General features: G+C 53.5%; 1 long non-coding RNA gene across 2 annotated transcripts in view; it reads right to left on the minus strand.

Moving 5' to 3' along the window:
- The window catches only part of LOC125951241 (uncharacterized), an 88593-nt gene that overhangs the window by 18369 nt on the left and 52724 nt on the right, over nucleotides 1-17500 (minus strand). For both annotated transcript variants that reach the window (XR_007468775.1, XR_007468774.1), the window contains exon 4: nucleotides 7870-7935. This is a non-coding gene — a long non-coding RNA (uncharacterized LOC125951241). The remainder of the gene's footprint in view (nucleotides 1-7869; nucleotides 7936-17500) is intronic.

Raw genomic sequence — 17500 nt, forward strand, 5'->3', positions numbered from 1 at the left:
TCTCGTCCTGCACGAGGAGTGTACACGGGCACTGGAGCACTGGAACACTGGAGATATGATTGCCACTACCACTACTACTACTGCGCTCTTGCTCTGGGCCTTCAACATGAGGGATGTGGTATTTGCAGTAAATATTAGCAGAAATAATAACCCTTTTCGGCACCGGCGAGAGTGACAGAGAGAAGGAGAGCGGAAAGGATAGAAGTGTGGACATGGGGACCACAGGAAGCCCGGGATCTCCACAGAAGGCTCCACAGAAGATTGACGACGAAGGCGACGACCACGAGGCGAGGGCTTTGGATTTGTGCAGGTGTTTACTCGATTCCATAATCCCCGAGAGCTGATGGCTGATGAAAAAGTTCAGTCCACCACCGTTTTTTTTCTTTTCGAACCTTTCAGGGAGGTAGGATTGGCAAGAGGTACACAAACACTCGGGAAATCAAAATGAAAATTCATCTCCACCCTGTTCCCGGACCTCGCTCTCCGAAAAAAGCCGGCATCGGTCATCATCCCCTAGCAATATATCCAGCAGGACCACACAGAACACTGTGTCCATGTCCTGTATTCTCCCCTCTCTGGATGTGTGTGTGTGTGTGGTGCGGCAAATTGAAAACCCTAAAACGAAGGGGTGTCTCTCGTCAGCTCGATGATGGATTCCTCCCACTTCTTCTTCTTCTTCTGCTGCTTGCTTCTCCAAGCGATACACGTCGTCAGGGGGATTTCGACCTGAGAGGCCCTGCCGAAAGGCACGTCACCGATGCCCGGAGGGAATTGCCTTGTTCATCGTCGTCGTTGTCATCGTCCTCCCGATGACACCATTCCGGGATGCCGGGATTTCATTCCGGTTCTCCTCTCCTCCCCTCCTCACGGCGCGGTTGATGATGTTGTAAAAATCTGGCGACATTCGCGTCAGGACGGGGGAGTAGCAGGACTTTAATTTTAAAGCAAAACCCACAGGAGGCAAATACTGCTGAGTGGTCGCTCGGTCAAAATGGAGGATGTGGCAAATCCATCACGTCGGCGACGACGATGACGTCGCACTACCCTACGCCTCTTGTCCTTGGACCAGCATCAGGCAGCAGCAGACATACAATACAAACAGATTTTACCAAGGATCCGCTATCACCGCAGGCCACGGCGAATGGCTTGAACGTGGGACTTGTTGGCGACAAAATATCAATAAAACAGCGAACACATACTGTGAGTTCCCCGTGCGCCATTCGTGCGCCGCCAATTTCGTCGCCGTATATGGTGAAAGAGACTGAATGGTGAATGAATGTTTTAGCAATTTCGTCTCGTTTCGTTCGCCCCACACGCGAAGGGAAAGGCAGGATGGCTGATGGCCATAACTCTACGCCGTCGACGAAGTCAAGCGACTTGTTCTCGGCGCGTCGAGAAGCTTCATCGACATTTCCATAATCGAGAGCAGGGAACCTTCCGTCCGGGTCCGGTCGTTTGGTGTTACTGGATCGTGGGATTAGCATGCAGGATGCAGGCAATGAACTACCAGCACTAGCACCACCACCACCACCACCACCACCAGGATAACGGTGTTAGTAGACCTCCTCCAGTCCTCCAGAACACCTCCTCCTCGCACCAAGGTAAGAAGTCGAGAAGTCGAGGACGACCCGAAAGATCAGGTCCGAAGCCGAAGAAGGTCCTAGGCAAGGACAAGGATGTGAGCTGTCGTCCAAGGCAATAGGAACCGAGGAAGTGCAGTTCTGCTGTAAGCCCCCTTCCTCCACCGGTTTCCCGTTGTTTTGGGACGTTAATAGATGAGAGATGTCAGTTACTCTACTCTGTGGTTTTGGTCCACCAGACCAGCAACCAGACCAGAGGATGGGATGTACTCCTCCAGGGTCCCGGGATGGATGGAATGATTCTCTCCCTCCTCCTCGGAGAAGGGGTACGGTGTAAGTTGAGGTGGAAGTTGGATTACGCCCTCCCCGGAGTATGAAATATCCTTGGATTAGATTGAGAAATTTCAATACTCAAATTGCAATTTCACTCACTTTCAACGATTGCTTACACACGGCTGGTACTTGGCTTTGGGTACTATCTCTGGGTAGTCGTCGTCGTCAGCAGCAGCAGCAGCAGCAGCAGCAATAGCGGTATCAGGACTGGAAGCTTAAGAAAGTTTTCTACTTTCCATAAAATCTTCATAAAATCAACCCTCCTATTGATGTACTAGACTCGGTGTATGTGTGTGTGTGTATGCAAACCGCAGACCTCACACATGCAACAACGTCAGCAGCACCCAAACGAGCACACACACGCAGGGAATCACCCCGGAGAATGTGGCAAGTACAAGCTGCTTTCTCAGCCATCCAGCCAGCCAGCCATTCGTGGTTCTACCACTTTAACCTACTACACGCATCGTCTCCTCCTCCTGCTGCTGCTGCTGCTGGTAAGCTAGTACGTAATCGAAAGCCCAATCCCCACACACCACATATAGGGGAGAAAAATCGTAAAAATAGAAGTGGCCAGACCCGGGGAAAAGGATTTTCCTTCCTTCCTTCGGTTCGGTTCGGGTTCGGGTTCAGTTCAGCTCTACTACTGCGAAGGAAAAGTCGTAAACCGGAAGAGAGCGAACAGAAAGGGGGAAAAGGGGACCAAAACGGCACACAAGGCAAGCTGGTTCACACATACACACACGCACACGTCTAGGAGACTCCTGTGTGTAGTGGGTTCCGGAGGGCCTGCCTTGGCAGGTGCACCGATGCCACTGTTCCCGATGGCGGAGAAAAGGTCAACGCGAGTGGTTGCCGATTGTGCATAAATCCATAATTTATGAATGTAGCTCCTGCCCCCCCCCCCCCTTTTACACAGCACCCCTTGCTTGCCACCCCACCTTCCCCCTACCGCGAAGACATTCCGCGCGGGAAAGGGCGCAGTGGTGGAGGAGTGCTGGATCGTAGCAGAACAAAAGGGAAGGAAAAACGAGGAAAATTCGTTTCGTTGCGCACATTCTTCCTTCGTACATTGGGCTGGTGCTGGTGGCGGAGTTTTGTGTTCTTGGTGCTCTATCGCACACTGATCCTTGTTCCTCTTCTGCTTCGCTGGCACGCCACGGAATATGAAGTGTAGTTCTTCCCTTCGCTACACACACACGTGAGCGCGCGCGGCAATGGATTGATAAATTTCTGGAACAAAACGGTGGCCGATTATCCAGACTAGCAGTCCCGCCCCGCAGACCTCTAGGGATGAGGAAACGCGAGGAGGATCCTTGGTGAACATTTTGCACGCTTATCGATTGTAGTGTGCATTCCGCACGGTGGGGAGCGACGCTGGTCAAAATCCCGTCGACCGCACATGCACTTGAGTGAGGATTATGTTCTGGAGCCCATTTCTGCTCCACAAATCTCAACACCAAAAGCTCCAACGAACCAATCGAAATCGGATTCAAATCATAATCTCATAACGCCCCGGCCCCGGAGCCCTCTGCGAACGCGCTTCGCCAATTAATCAACCATCAGCATCGATTCGATCGATGACTGGACAGATTGATGACAGATTGGTGTGGACCATGCGGCCATGACTTGCTACTATGCTGCTCGATATCGGAGCATGATGCAGTACATTCGTCCTGCTGAAAACGGAGCCCCAGCTATCGTCGATTGGCGCACACCGGCTACTTGGATCTCGTTCGCCTATGAGGTGGCAGAAAGCGCGTCATTTCATTCGTCATGACCAGGAGCAACCACCATCGCCACAAAACATTAAACCAGGCCTTCGTTAGAGTGTCCTCAGAAATCCATCCGCAACACCAACACACCGACAAATGTGGCGATTTTTATTTCGCAAAAAAGGACACCTTTTCGACCATTCGCTCCGGTGCACCGTGTCCCAGTGTGCGCCCCCCTAAGAACACCTTCGAGATGCGAAGTAAGACGCCGGGGAGCACTGCAAGTGCCAAGATCGAACCCCCGTGTAAGGCGAGAGGAGGCACGGCACGCTCCGGCGTAGCGATTTATTCGGGCGTTCATTTCGGAGGATTCATTTCACTTCACCTTCTCCCTCGGCCTGTGCTTCTCTCCCTTAACCACATCGGTGTTCCAGCACGTTTTTTTTGCACACTTCCTCCTCCCACCCACCCTTTCGGGCTCATATATTGCCTGACATCGCCAGCTGCTGCAGTGCCTGGCGACTCCCTTTCTTCTCCTAACGCCCCCCCCGCCACGAGGGGAATCGAACCCTGCAGCAGAAAAAGAGCATTCTTGAGAGTGTTCGTCCGACGGGATCCTGGCTATGCGCCCTCGCTATGTGGGCAACATTCTTGGAGTGTGTTCCTGCGTTACACATTTTTGCTCCAGATACCTTCGCTCCTTCGCCCCTTCGCTTCGCAGGTCGCATCTAGATCGGTTGATGCAACTGTGCCCCCCAGGGTCCCGGGTGCGCACGTGAAGGAATCTCTTCCTTCTCATTCTTGCTTCAGGTAGGGGACTACAGGGACGCCGACGACGACACGGAATCGGTGTCGAAAATATTGATTTTTGCTCCTTGATTTACACACCACATTCGCGTGGTACCTGCTGGCTGGCCGTCCCCTGCCCCTGCACTACGGCGGCGGCAGCACCTGAGACCGGACCAGCACGCAACGGAACTTAACACGATTGCCCGGACGTTTAACACGAACGCCACTCGCTATCCTTTCGCAGGAAGCAGGTGTGTGTGTGGTACCTTCGGTTTGGCCAGGATGCAAATTTCGCCCATCGGTGGCAGCACAGTATAGGGGGCGAGGGGACCTCCCCTGTTAGTAGAACTCGCCAGACCCCCAAACCGGGTATGGTTCATCAGTCGATATTACATAAAATATTTCACATCCACCGACGACGACGACGACGACCCAGACGATCCAGACGACGACCTAGACGACGACATCGACCACGAGCACTACCTACAAAGTGCTCTAGAAAGGGGGTTCTTCTATCGTGTGTTACACTCCGGGGGTTTTTTTTTTTTGATGGGGGAGAAGCTTCTTTTCTGCCAGACTCCCTACAGCCCTACCTAGGATCGAGGACGAAAGTTTCAGTTCGCTCCGTGATGCTAGGCCACACAAGTCCGAACGGAAAACCCCAGGTATTTTTCACCGGAACCATAGGTAGAGTGTAGGTAGAGCGAGGCAGACACAGCGAGTGGTTGAAGGATACAATTTATGATTCTATTTTCATATATTGTTTTTCCGCTCCGCGCACACTCCGTGCTCCACAATTCGGGCGTTCCATATCCGGCGATAAATCATAGATAGTTTGTCTTAGGGTTTCGGTGAGGAGGTTCCACCACCTTCGCCCCGAAGCTTGCTTGTCTCGACGCGTCGCGCACTTGCCCGGTTAATGCCACCGTACTCCAGGGGGGGAGGGTCTCTCTCTCTCTCCCTCTTTTTCTCTCGTCTGGGATTTGGGAAGTTCAGCATTCCACCGTAATCGCAAAGTTTCGTGCTCGTGGGGTTGGTTCCGATAAATTGATATTCCGCTTTCGATCGGTGAAAGCTCTCCAGCAGCAGCACTAGCAGCAGCACCAGGTACGGATCCTCTTCTCCTTCTCCTTCACTTTGGATAGTTTGCATATTGCTCTCGGTTTGGGGGAGGGGGTGACCGGGCGGGCAGTGCGCGCACGTGATCGGAAGCTTGAAATCGAAAGGCTTTTTTTGCTTGCCTGCTTGCCTGCCTGGTGGTGGCCAGCACACCACAAGAAAGAACAAAAAGTCCTACAAGGCGTGCAATGGAAATGGTAATATGGCAAGTAATACACACCCATGAGGGAGCGCGTGTGAGAGAGAGAAAGAGAGAGACCTCCCCTGAATAGGGGGTATGATTCAATCCCAACTTGAAGCCGGTTTGCTTTGGCGTGTGCGCACAACGAGTGTGTGTGTGTGTGTGCGCATGAAGGCGAAAGGGCAGCAAATTTATGATAAAATTTATCGCCAACATTTAGCACGAACAGCGAGCAGCGAACAGGACACACAGGATTGCGTGCCGTGGTGGTGCTGCTGCGTGCGTGGTTGTGCGTGTGTTTGTGCCAGTAGTCTAGAGGGCTAGAGGAGGACCTGGTCTGCTGCTGCTGCTGCTGGCCAAACCATTCACGCACCATAATATTTAAATTTGCGTTTCCGTCCGTTTGGTGTTCCCCCCCCCCAGTCGGTTGAATCTGTTTTCTGCCAGTGTTCCTGCCAGAAGGGAGCCCAAACGAAATCAGGTTCGTGATTTGGAGTCTCCGCACTACCACCACCAGTGGCCGCACCAGCGCCTTTCAAAGTTCGCGTGCTCGACGATGGCGAAGGTACACCACCTTCGCTCCGCGCGCGCGCTCGCTTACAACTTGTCCTTACAAATTTCTCTCTGTCGCAAGACGTCGGCCAAGTTAGGTCACCCCGGGGGACCGGGGGAGGCTGATGCGGAGGAAAACACCCTCTCCAAAGCCGCCAGCACCAGCACCCCCCGGGTTGGGGGGGCCCGGCCCATCAGGAGGAACAGGAAGAGACAGGGAAACAACAAAGAAAATAATCTCGTCAGACGGCGCGTTGCCCGGGAGCAAGTACAATATCATGTCGCCTTATGCTGCTGCTGTTGTTGATGTTGTTGTGTGATGAATGTCTAACAACATGAGCACGACCAAGTCAAAACCAAACCTCCCTTTTCTTCTTGTTCTTCTTCTTCAATCGGCCACAAACCCGATTCCCGGGGGGGGGGGGGGGGGGGGGGGCGGGTGCGCGGGCGGAAGGGACCTACAACATAACAGAACAATTCGTTAGCCTTCATCAGCGAGCGCCAACCACGATACGCGCGCGTGTGTGTGTGTGTGTGTGTGCTGCGCCTGTCGGTCTTCATCATCGTCATCATCATCAGCATCAGCATCAGCATCAGCATCAGCATCATCATGATCCGTTCATTGGCATCCTTCATCTCGGCGCGGTTTCTGGTGCTCGGAACGAAATGAAATGAAAGGAAATAAAAAAAGAGCCAAAATCTCGCCCCCAAAAGATCACCATACTGAGGAAAAAGGGCGGGGTGTGTATGTATGTTTGTGGTGATGATGTGGCAAGAGCAAAAAGGAGAGGCTGTTGAGAATGCAATTTAAATTTTGAAGAGCATCCCGAACAACACATTCCTTCATTTAAAGTTAATCCAGACAACAAACAGACACATATACGGGGGGCACAAGAAAATCGGTCGCTCACCGGCGTTCAGCTCCCTTTCTCGGAAGGTTTCCCCCTCACCCCGAGGGCCCCCTAATCACGGTGCAAGAAGAGGTTAAATGGATGGATGGTGGTGAAATTCGCGAAGCCGATCAACATAAGAATGCCGCGCGAGCGTCTTCTGGTCTGGTTTAATAATGCAAGACCGCCGCCGTCGCCGTCATGGAATGTCGCCTTCTCGTCTCGCGGTCATTCTCGCGGACCGGCCGGCCCGGCATCATATCACGTTACACACCGCCACCACCACCACCGCGGCAAGTATGTTTGGAATGTGTGTACATCTCTCCCGGGAGATGCTCCGTGTGCTCCGGATTCTCCGGTTGCATCCTCCCTCCGACGATCCGTGCATGTTGCTGCTCGTAACAAATGTGTTTCTCCGTGAAATCTGCGTTCGTCGCTTTTCTTTAAGGCGTTTTCCCGTTGGAATTCCAACTAACTGACTGACCAACACCTGTCCAGTGACCGACAGTCGATGTCGAAATGCGTGTTTTTGAATTTTCTGTTTTCCGTTTCATTGCGTAAGAGCAGAGTTTTTGAGTAAATCCCCCGCTTTTTGTGCGACAAATTGCCCTCTCCAAGTGCGTGCGTGAGAGTTTGGACAAAATAGACCGCTCGGTGTGGCTAAAATAAATGGCTGGCTGGTTAAAACTGACGGAACATGCATCAACACTTACGCTCTCTCTCTCTCTCGACAGCTCCTCGGTACCACACTTCTCGTTCGCGGGGCCCTGTTTCAGCTTCTGTTGGTTAAAGAGAAAAACAAGAACAGAGGGAGAGAAAGAAAGTATGAGAAACATGGCAAGAGGGTCACAGCAAAACATTACCTAAACAGCAGCCGTACCAGCACAGAGGAACGCAAGCAAGCAAGCAAGCAAGTAGTTTTGTAACGAGCGCAAACGCTGCGCTGCAAAAAGGGGGAACGAAAACCGAAAACGGCGCAGCGGGACAAAAAGTGGTCAACGCGAAACCCGAAAATTGAATAACCATGGCCGCCTGGCCAGACAGTGGCGCGCGCACATACGGACGAAGCGAAGCAGCAGGAGGAGGAGGAGAAGAAAAGAGAAGAGAAAAAAAACGTGTACAAAATCCTGGCGTCGTCTCGTCGAACAGCGAGGAAAGGAACGAAGCAGGCGTTGGCCCAGAAATAGCGGGGCCAAAACACAGCACACTGCGACCAAGCAAATCGGTGTCCGGTGCGCGTTGTGGTGCGTCCGGTGGCAACAGGTTCCGCGCGCGCGCACGGCAAGAGAGGGGAGAGGAAAAAACGGCGGTGGAAAGTGACAAATTATGTCGAAGTGACGTGTGGCGACGACGACGACGCCAACACCGGACATGGACGGCGGCGATTCACATGCGCGACGTCGTCGGTGTCGTACCAGTCTCTCGCGTCAAGTGCCCAAGATGGTGTTCCATTAGTTTTTAAATATCTTTAAATATCGCCCAACATGCCCATGTAGCATGCAGCAGGGAAGAGGAGGAGGAGGGGGAAGAGGACAACCGCTCCTCTATACTGCCCGTCGCCCGTCGAGGTTTGGGGAATTAATTCACCTTAAATGGACTAAGACAACCCCCCCTGGCCGTCTGGTCCCGTAGATCCAGCCCATGTCATCAGAGACTCCGCTGCGCCATAATGGTCGTACTGCAAGAAGGTGGTGGGCGTCAGCACAGCAACACCTCACCTCATTGCCCCTCCAACGAGCTCCAACATCGTTCATCACACAACGATTCCCCCACCACTCCAGGCAGCCACCTCTAGCCACGCTGCAGTAAAGGTCATAGAGAGGAGGACGCTCACGCGTAGGAGGAGAAGGGACACAAATACCACCACCCTACTACACGAGACCGACACTTCATCTTTCATTTTCGCAACAAACCTCCATAGTGGAGTAGAGGGGGAGTAGACCCCCCCCGGAAAAGGGTTTCGCCAACGCACAACGCCCTGTAGTAGTAGACCAAACTGTATGGACTTGGCCCGTGGGTCTGGAGTGCTAGATTTCGGTTTTCCCTTGTTTGATTGAAGTCTAAATCATTAATTTTGCTCCAAGACACTGTGTACGACCTAAGGATCCCACATTCCACGAAGAGCACGAGAAGGAGTTGAAGGCGAACAGTTTGACTTGACCTGACGCAATGTCCCCCGAGGGGGCGCGCTGATGATGAAGCGGGGTATTGAATTATGAGTGAAACAGTAACAGTGTGACAGCGCAGAGTGTGTAACTCATCTTCCTCCGGTGCTCGACTGGTGCTTCTGGATTCTGGCCTCCTTCTCCTCTAAGATATCTAAGAAGTCATAATTCTTTTGACAACCCCCACATTGTTTCCCCGCACCCAAAACTCGAAGAAGAATCGAGGGACACGTGTGTGTGTGTGCCCGGCCTGGTCTGAATTCTGATCGCCACCCCGTGGTGTCATATCACTCTAGGACCTACCCGCCGCCATCGTATCGCCATCAAGGAACCGCGCGCCCGGCGCAAGTTTCGCCAGGAGTTGATAAGTCCAAGTTTTATGTTACAGTTTGGACGCCAAGTATTCGGTGGCCGGGCCGGGGATGGTGACACCAAAGGGAATATCCGGGACCAACGAGGTGCGGGGGCCAAGGGAGGCCCCTATGCAAGCCCCAAAGATCCTAGAGGGATAGATTTATCGTTCGCTCGTCGATGTTTTATGGAGACAAACTCTAAAAACCATCGTCCCAAATCGGCTTCCAACGGATGAGGAGGATAACTCTTCGGTCCTAGAGGAAGAGAAGTAAGGGACCTGGCCCGGCTGTGCCAACACAACCAGGCTGCAACCTCCCAGTGGCCCTCTCGACTTCGCTCCGTCTCGCAATAATAATCACAATGATGATGATAATGATATCGATATACCTCTCTTCTGTGGCCCCGGGTAGGGATAGCAGAAGGCAGTAAAGGGACGTAGGTGCAGGTGGCGGTGGGAATGGTGTCGCGAATACATCATCCCTAGGCCCCGGAGCCCTAGGCCAGCAGCTCCTCTGCACAATGAAGCCCAACCAAATGATGACCCTGCTGATGATGAGCGCAGAAAACGTACGGCGGCGAAGCGGCCTCACAGCTCACAGTATCGTTTCCTCCCTCCCAGCAGCGAAATACCCACAATGCGGAAGGTTAGTAAATAATCATAAGAGATCATTACAGAAAGATAGCAATAGGGGGAACGAAGAGACCGCGAGCGAGCGAGCGAGCGAGCGAACGAGTGTGCCCGCGCCCGAAACACTGTGTACCCTTGTGAAGGACTTGAAATGGCTTCTGAGTTCGAGTCGGACACTTGGATGGACAGGGAGGAGGGTTTCGGTTGGTGAAAATTTATGGTTCCATTCTTGGGACACACAGAATCTTGATTAACTTTTACCCCAAACGACGGCGACGACGACGACGACTACGGCGATGGGTCGTCCTCGTCGTTCGTCGTTGGTCGTCGTCGTCGTCGTTCAATCGAAACCAACGTGCCAACCAGCCAAGCAGCCAGCCAGTTAGGTCTACCATCAAAATGGTCCGTTGAAAGTCCACCTCGATGGTCCCAGAAACCTCTCAAGTACGTCCCAGACTCACACACATCTAGCTGCTAAAAACAAGGCCTCCTAGATCGGTCTTCGGGGGGCCCTCATCCTGCGAAGATGGCGGAAGGCGCTGGCTCCTCCGGCTTTTAGGAACGGCTCCCAGACTAGGTGCGTGTGTGTGTGCTCCGTTGAAATATTGTTATTCCGGCAGCACCCAAAACCCAAGCAGTGGGTTTCCGAGTGGTGGAGCGGGACGGAGGCTTTTGGAAGATGTTATTTTGATTACGCAATATTTCCAATCTCATTATTGACGCCGAGAGGCAGATGGACCGAGAGCCCATTTCAAAGTTGACACGCACCGGCACACACACATGGCCACATAGACAAATGTACACGGGGCGGCAGTAGTTGTGCCGAGACCGATGCCCCTAATGGTTATTAAACCATCCTAAAAGTGGAGGTGCTTATGGTCCTAGGGCCACGTGCCATTGGCAATCCTTTTCCACGTACTCAAGTATCGTATGTGTGTGTGTGTGTGTCATCCTGTGCATTCCAGGGACGAACCACGGGACGGGAGTCTAGTGGAGTGGAGTGAGTCTATCCGGTCTCTATGCGGTCCTGCGTCTGGAAGTCTAGAATCTGGAGAGCGTGCGGCGTGATTGACTCCCCGGACCCGGGAGAACATTGTGCAACATTGAACCATCAAGTCGGCATTATCCAGCAGCAGACCAGACACCAGAGCCCCGATTGTCAGTGTCTATGTCTATGTAGTCAAAAGTCATCCAGCTGCTGCTGCTGCTGCTGCTGCTCAAGTGTCAGCTTCACAAGTACTCCAAGTACGCTCCGTGTGTATGTGCTCCGTACTTGAAGTGATGTAGACCGAGACCGAGACCGTGGCCCGGGGGGGTATACCGGGTCTACAGGATGGGCCCTGCGAGCTATTTGATGTACCACCACCTGTAGGAATGTGTGTTGTACGAGTGCGGCGGGCATACCCAGATGAGTGTGACGCAGCAGACGACTCGCCGTCCACGGAACACCAGGTCCAGGGGACCTTACGAGGGCAATCGATTGCAGCCATAAATTAATAGAGAGTTCCTCTCCCTCTTCCCTTCCCCCGTCTCTACAACCTAAAACATACGCTGCTCCTCCTTTTCCATGCTCAGCACGCCACGTCCATAACTCCCTTCTTCTTCGCCATAGCCAGAGGTCACCGAGAAATGCCATCCATTTCTCAGACCCCATCCCTCCGCACCGTTTGTGGAATGGATCCCGGGTCCTGCAGTGTTGTGCTTTCGCTTTTGGGGCTGGGCAAAACTTGGGGCGGGCGGACGGCCGGCCGGGAGTGTCATTAGATTTTATGACCATCGCACACTCTCTCTCTCACTCTCTCACACCCTGGCGCACGGATCTGGCACGCGTTGGCACCACGCGCCCAACTACACCGAGCCCTCTGTATAGGCCACAGTGAGCCACAAACCTCACCTCACGCCTCACGTCTCTTCCTCCCCTAGGAACCTTTAACGGCCCTGCACTCCCCACCTTCCCGTCCCATCGAACGCACGTTTACGATAAGAAATTAAATGCTAAACCTGTACGCCTGTGTTTTGGGAGGGGGGTAGGAAGGGGGCCGTATAGTCGCCCGGAACCGTGGTCCGGATCTCACTCCCCTCCTACCGGTGCCGGGTGAAGCCGGGGAGCGAAAAACCAAAGCCCCCCCCGAATGTGACACTTTTATTAAGATTTAACCGAGAGAGGCCTCCGTTTGAAGGCTCCACGACCAGCAGCAGGAGCAGCAGCGGTGGCAGAGGCTGAAGCGTGGAGCAACAAATCGGGCAGCGGCAGCAGCAGCAGCAGCAGCCGTACGGCCTTAAACCGCACCAGGGCCATTTGGAGAGGACTTTTGGACTATTAAAATTGAACCCATAAAATGTGGCTTCACGATTCGACGACGACGACGACCGAGGATGGTGTCGTCGTCGTCGTCGTCGCGCGGCCTCAAATCCAGAACCATTTTGGACAAAGCCGTCGGCGGCGACGGTGGCGATTGCGGCGGATCACCACGATGATGACGAGCCGCGAGAGAGCTGTCCCCCCATTCCTCCCCCTTCCACTGTCGAAAATGTCCGGAGGATTGGTAAATCATGAAAAATGATGTTCCTGATGGAGCGTTGTGGACTTAATGTCGCCGCGACGACGACAACGACGACGACGACGACGCAATCCGAGTCCGTGATTCCGGGAGATACCTCGATTAAAGCCTCCGGGGGATTGGGCGTTAGGGAGGGCCGCTTTTTTAAAGCCGATAAAATCCTCCCAAGTCGACTGGACTGGACGGTGATGGATAAGACTAATTGATGAATCTTCCCCCCCTTGTTGGTGATGTTTATTCAAATGACGCTCGCCGGAGTCCGGCAAGTGGATGCTGTTTTATTTCTCAATCGTCTTCCTCCTCGTTGTTGGCGTTGCTGCTGTCACTTCAACGTAGCAGCAACGTTTCCCCTGAACCTTTTGATGTTGGTTCCTCCTTTGTGGCACCAGAAACTAGACTAATCCATCCGGGAACTCGGTAATATACCATCCGCTCTGGACGTTCGACGAGAGATAACTCTTGAATTAACCACTTGCAAGGGAGGAGTTTCGCCTTGATCTTTGCCACCATCGTCGTGGTCGCGGTTTAGATAATAATGTCTAAATCGCGGTTAACCAGGGATCGAAGCGTCTCTTCCATTCCCACCCTTTTCAGCCACTCTTCTGCCTCCTGGAAGGAAGGATACTCTGCCATGCGCGGCATACGACGTGAAGTTAATTACAAATTAGTACTCTCTCTCTCTCTCTCGCTATCCTTGGATTCTGCTTCGGGAAATGGCGTTGATGGAACGGAATTATTGATTCAGCTCGCGGCGTTCCACGAAGGTCGCGGCGGCGGCGGCGTCGTCGTCACGCTGCGCGGAACGAAGGATACTCCCGCCGGGAGTAAGAGTGCCCTGAAGTGGGGGGCTAATCAACTCCCAAGCTCTCGGATATCTCACTGCCTGACGCTGTCATTGCGTTTGTGGAAGGACCTTTTTTTGTGGAAGGCCCCTCGGGGCTTGTCTTTCCAATTAAAGCCACTCTCCACTCCGATCCGTGGCCAGCAAGGAGTGCGGAACCCCCTAAGACCATCTTCGATTCCAAGGATTTTTCCCCCCTTCCTTCGCCGGTGCCCTTTTTTGATTGTTTGATGGCCCGATAAAATCGAAACACAAAGGCCACTTAAAGCCTGTCAAAATAGATAATTATGCACGGCGACCAACCGACCGACCCAACGACCGACCGGCCGACGAGGCGAACGACCGTCCCCGGGCATGTCAAAAGACCCTTGGTCAGCCAGCCAAGCCAGCCAACCAACGCCATGAAGTTGGTCGAGGGGGGAAGGAAATAAATTTTCCACGTAAAACTCACCTCATCGAGCGAATCCTTCCGGACAGGCGGTGAAAGGGTGGGCAGATGGAAGGGGGGGAAAACTCATGAAAGATTCACCTCGCATAAGCTGCGCGGCCAAGGGCTGCTCTCTCTCTCTCTCGCTCTCTCTGGCGGTCCCTTTTTGTTTTCCTCCGCCGTCGCACTTTGCATTTCCTTGGCAATAATTTAGCCAATTTAGAGATCACCAGCGCGCCAGCAGCGTCGCCGGCGGTGGTCCTGTCCAGTGTTTCGCATACAAGCAGACCAGGGGGGGCGAGAAAGCAAAGATCGTCCGAGACGAGCGACTTCCCATCCTCCGAAAGGTTCGTCGTCGTCGTCGTCGCCGAGTGCTTTCGCGTCACCGAACCTCCATTAAGCTGTGACACTTTCCTTGGTAGGGGGGGGGGGGACTGTCGACCCCCGGGGGAAGGGTGGCCACAAATTTATGCACCCCCCCTCCCCCCCCCCCCCCCTCACACCCACGATTGGTAGCCCCTTTCCGTTCGACTCACAGGTCGACTTCCGGAGAGTTTATCGTTTTGCCGTTACGCAAACTTTTGCGTTTTGCGTTCCCCGAGCTCCCGCCCTAATTGATTTTCGATAAAACCAGAAACCGAACCGAAAACAAAAAAAAGGCGTGCCAAAGCAAGGGGGAAGGTACGGGAAAGAGAGACAGAGGCGGAAGAGGCAGGAAAAAACAATCAACTATAATTTTTAGATCGCTTTTATTTTTATGTTCACACCAATCGTGCCGCCGGCGTCGGCGTTGTGTGTGCCAATCCCCCGGCCCCGGTCCCGTCCAGCACCACCATCTTTCTCCTTGCTCGTGTTCCCTCCTCCTCCCCGTTGGCAGTCGTCATCGACGTCATCGCATCAGGCGCGGATGTTCGATTTTTATGGCGAGAAGGCACGGCAGGGATGATGATTTGTACACTACGGCTAGTAGCGGGGAATGGAGCGAAGGAAGGAAATGGGAGATCGAGCTCCAGCTCCAGGAGAGAGAGATCGAGTTACATCTGCGCTGCTGCTGGTAATAGAAACTGGCAAGCGGCCGCCCCCCTCGCCGCAAGAGTTTTGCTGACAGACTAACTCACTAAAGTGAGACGGAGTGAGTGAGCGATAGAAAGCGAGTGAGAGAGTGCGAGCGCTATACAGGTGAAGAAGTAGTAAAATTTTGATTACCATGGATATCGCACCGCCTACTACTATTACTACTGCTGCTTGGCCAAGGGGGCCCTTTGTTTGTGGCGTAACTTTTTCACCGGGCAAACGATGATCAAAGGCGGGAAAACGGGAAGGAAAGGCGATGAAATGGAAGTTTCTAATCGAAAAAGCCAATCAATAAATTCGATCGCTTAGCAGTAGCAGCAGCAGCACCACCACCAACCTTGCCCTTTGTAGCTGGTGCTGTTGCTATGGATAGGGGAGCGCGCCGCGCCGTGCGATGAAGGAGATAGAGCGCCCTCTCCTCGAGCGCGCCTGGGATCGGATGGTATTTCCGATTTCGATTACCGAGGCGCAGCAAGAGGAAGAAGGTACTGTGAGGAACACTGGGGTATGGTGTGAGAAGTTTTCGACGAACGGGCCAGCACAGAGGCTTGCGGAACTTGAGAATAGCCCGCGCTCTGGATTAGTAGCTAGACGGCAATCGATTCCCTTCGAACACCAACCAAAGTCCGGAGGATGGACCATCCGGACCATCAGACTGTACGCAGGGGTCCACCTTTTTCGGTCACATTTTGTCATGCAAGTGCCATTTTTCAACAGACCCCATTCCACGGGAACTCGCGGCTCAATATTCCCTTTTCTCGGGCGACCTCTCGGTCCAGCCCAGCAGCAAGCTCTTCTTCTTCTCTAGTTCATTGAAGGAACGGAAATCGAAAGACACCGTGTCACAGGGACGGTGACCATAAAAGAGGAGAACCATCCATCCAGCATCCATCGGGCCCATCCATCGACGGCGGCGCCCTGGGAATGCGGCGGCGCACCACTTCACCACAATTACTTCAAGCGCCAACTTTTTGGACTACGACTCCAACCAAACTCTTCGGCTCGGCGTTGGTTCTACTGGTTGGAATCCATATTCCGTTCCGGTACTCGGGGACCCCATAATAGAGATGTAAACAGGCTGGCTGGCCCCGAAAAGCGTAGCATAGACACTCACCGAGCACGGCCCAGCGGGGTGTACGGCGCGAAGCGAAGCGAAGAACGGCCTCACGAAGAAGGCTAATCGATTGACATCCCGCCGCACCAGAGCAAACGCGCGCGCGTCGAAAAGTTTAGTCCCGTGGAAGTGGTGGCGGCGACGGCGACGGCGACGGCGAGAGGGTTGCGGATGGCTTTAGCTACTTCACAGCTGGGGTCCACCGTCGCTACGCTGCGAGATGTAGCCGCCTGCTGCTAGTTGGACCTTCCTGGCCCGGAACCCCAGGCCAACCAGACCAACCAGCTTCCCCCCTTCCTTCTTTTCCTGGAAAGACTCGACTACGAGATGCCTATCTTTGGGGGCAGGAGCAGAGGCGCAGAGATGGAAGAGGAGGAAGAAGAGCCCGAACCGAAGCGAACGCGCCTGCTCCAAGATATCTTGAGAACCCTTTCCCACCTGTTCCCACCAAAGAAGCAGCACGTCTAAGGCCCTTGTGTGAGAGAGAGACTGAGAGAGAAACAAAGATGGAGAGCTTGGACATCGAAAAAGCCCAGAAGTATCGCCGCCTGGAGGCCACACGATGGAGGCCACCGAATGGAAAGTGGAAGCTAGAGAAGTAGCGGAACACGATTTACGACATCGGGATTAGAGAGTTCGGTAAATATTTCAACACTGGCTCCCCCTTCTTCCCCGTGCCTCATCGTCTCTCTACCTCCCCCCCACCGTCTGACTATGTTTATGTGTTTCCGCCATTTATGGGTCCTCGGCACTCGGCTACCTACTACTCCGACCCCTACCCATCAGTTCGTCACACAATCCAAAGCTTCTTAAGTGAATCACAAATGGACATTGCCATTTTGAACACCTGGGGCCCACTGGAGCCGGTAGTCTCTCTGTCTCTCTCTCTCTCTCTCTCTCTCTCTCTCTCTCTCTCTCTCTCTCTCTCTCTCTCTCTCTCTCTCTCTCTCTCTCTCTTTCTCTAGCCCGTTTCCCCAACCGATGGTCGCCGCTTGCTCTGTTATCGAATTCGGTTTCATCTTCCGATACTGATATCAAGAGGGCTACTACCAACTGGCTACTGCCGGAAAACGGTCGGGTTGGAAGAAGGCTGTTGTTATAGGAGAGTGGGGCAGGAGGGATAGAGTACCTTTGGATCGAAAGAAGCCCCCACTGGACTCATAACTGATGGCGCGAGTAC

This window comes from Anopheles darlingi, chromosome 2, assembly GCF_943734745.1.
Source record: "Anopheles darlingi chromosome 2, idAnoDarlMG_H_01, whole genome shotgun sequence".
NCBI lineage: Eukaryota > Metazoa > Arthropoda > Insecta > Diptera > Culicidae > Anopheles > Anopheles darlingi.